The following is a 2,500-nucleotide window of genomic DNA, read 5'->3' as shown; positions in this document are numbered from 1 at the left end:
GTCCCGGTCGCACGGGTCGCGCGTCCCGGGAGGACAGACCGAGCAAGCCGAGGTGCCGCTCACGGCCGCCGCGAGGGACGTACGGCGCCGGCGCCCGCGCCCCGTGGCACGGCCTAGAGCGTGCCCCCTTGCCACCCCATCGGGGCATCGGCGCAAAGCCCACCGCGGGGTAGATAACCGAAGGCAACGAGGGACGGTGGATGCACATATCCGAGCAGTGGCGATAGGGCCGGAGGGAGCACCGACAGGGCCGTGAGATTTTAAAGTACCGAGGGAATTTGCAAACCGGGCCCGCCCCTCCCCCCGTCCATCGCACGCCGATCGGGGGTCCGGCGCCCCGCGGGGGGCTGCCGGCATGCGCTCCCGGTGCAGGCATCGACGAGCCGCCCGCGACCTCCACTCGGGTCCGAGCCCCCAAGCGCGGATGCCGAAACGCGCCGGCCGCGGCAGCCCCACCCCTGCCACCCCATCGGGGCATCGGCGCAAGGCCCACCCTGGGGTAGATAACCGAAGGCAACGAGGGACGGTGGATGCACATATCCGAGCAATAGCGATAGGGCCGGAGCGAAGACCGAGGGGGTCGGGGGGTTTTAATGTTCCGAGGGAAGTTGGAAACGGGGCCCGCCCGGACGCCCGTCCCTCGCACGCCGATCGGGGGTCCCGCACCCCGCGGGGGGCTGCCGGCATGCGCCCCTAGTACAAGCATCGACGAGTCGCCCGCGACCTCCACTCGGATCCGGCGGCGCACGCGCGGATGGCGAAACGCGGCGGCCGCGGCTGCAGCCCCCCTACCACCCCGTTGGCGCGTCGGCGCAAAGCCCACCCCGGGGAGGATAACCGAAGGCGACGAGGGACGATGCATGCACATATCCGAGCAAATACCGAGAGGGTCGGGGGGAAGACCGAGAGGCAAGGGGTGTTTAGAGTACCGAGGGAAGTTGCGAAAGGGGCCCGCCCGGACGCTCGCCGCTCGCACGCGGATCGGGGGTCCGGCGTTGCGCGCCGCCGGCCAGCGCGATCCGGCGGGGCGCACGGAGGGCGCCGCCCATCGCCGGAGCTTGCTCGGTCATCTCTGCCGCACGGACACGTAAGCGCCGCCGTGCAAGGTTCGGCCGGCGGGGCGGACGGTTCGCCGCCGCAGGCCTTTCCCGCAGCCGGAACGTGGGCCCGGCGTTGCGCGCCGGCGGGCCGCGCAATCCGCCGGGGCGCACGGCGGGCGCCGCCCGTCGCCGGGGCTTCGCTCGGTCATCTCGGCCGCACGGACACGTGCGCGCAGCCGCGGAAGGTTCGGCCGGCGGGGCGGACGGTTCGCCGACGCAGGCCTCTCCCGCGGCCGGAACGCGGGACCGGCGTTGCGCGCCGGCGGAAGGCGCGATCCGGCAGGGCGCACGGCGGGCGCCGCCCGGGCTTCGCTCGGTCATCTCGGCCGCACGGACACGTGCGCGCCGCCCATCGCCGGGGCTTCGCTCGGTCATCTCGGCCGCGCCGCCACGTGCGCGCCGCCGCGGAAGGCTTGGCCGGCCGGGCGGACGGTTCGCCGCCGCAGGCCTTTCCCGCAGCATGCGCCCCTTCGCCCGAACGACCGCGGGACTCCGGTACGGCCTAGCCGTCGGCCGCCCGGCTGCAAGCCGTCGGGGCCGCTCGATCCCCGTCGCGTGCCGGCCGCCGCTCGGGCCAGCCGGCCGGCTGCCGCACGTAACCTCTGACCTCATCAGCGGTCGATCCGCACCGCGCTGGTCTTCGGTGCGGACCCGTCGGGGCCGTGCCGCGCCGGCCGTCGCATCCGGTTCCGCAGGCGCCGCCCGGTTGCCTCCCGCCCTCGTGCGCTCGCGCCGGCCGGGCGACGCGGTGCCCGCGGGACTCGGGCATGGTTGAGCCGTCGGCCGCCCGGCGGCATGCCGCCGCCGCTCCGCGCCGCGTGCCGGCTGCGCTCCTCCCCGCGCCCGTCCGCGGGCGGGCCCGCCGCCGCTCGCGCCGGCCGGGCGACGCGGTGCCCGCGGGACTCGGGCATGGTTGAGCCGTCGGCCGCCCGGCGGCATGCCGCCGCCGCTCCGCGCCGCGTGCCGGCTGCGCTCCTCCCCGCGCCCGTCCGCGGGCGGGCCCGCCGCCGCTCGCGCCGGCCGGGCGACGCGGTGCCCGCGGGACTCGGGCACGGTTGAGCCGACGGCCGCCCGGCGGCATGCCGCCGCCGCTCCGCGCCGCATGCCGGCTGCGCTCCTCCCCGCGCCCGTCCGTGGGTGGGCCCGCCGCCGCTCGGCCTAGCCCCCCGGCTGCCGCACGTAACCTGCGACCTCGTCGGCGCTGGATGCGCGTCGTGACAGTTTTCGGTGGGGCGCCGCGGAGGCGCCGGGGGCCCATGCGACGGGCCAGGGGGCGAACGGAGGGCTCGGTCAGCCCTAACAGGGGACCGGCGACAAAGGAGCGGTCGCGCAAAGCTTCGTAAGGGACCCAGACGACGGGCCGACCGATCCGAAGCACCGTGCACGGACGCGCAGCGGGC

Source organism: Phoenix dactylifera, chromosome 10, assembly GCF_051530095.1.
Source record: "Phoenix dactylifera cultivar Ajwa chromosome 10, Ajwa_hap1_PhDact_Kaust_v1.1, whole genome shotgun sequence".
Lineage (NCBI taxonomy): Eukaryota > Viridiplantae > Streptophyta > Magnoliopsida > Arecales > Arecaceae > Phoenix > Phoenix dactylifera.
This window is presented reverse-complemented; position numbering follows the sequence as displayed.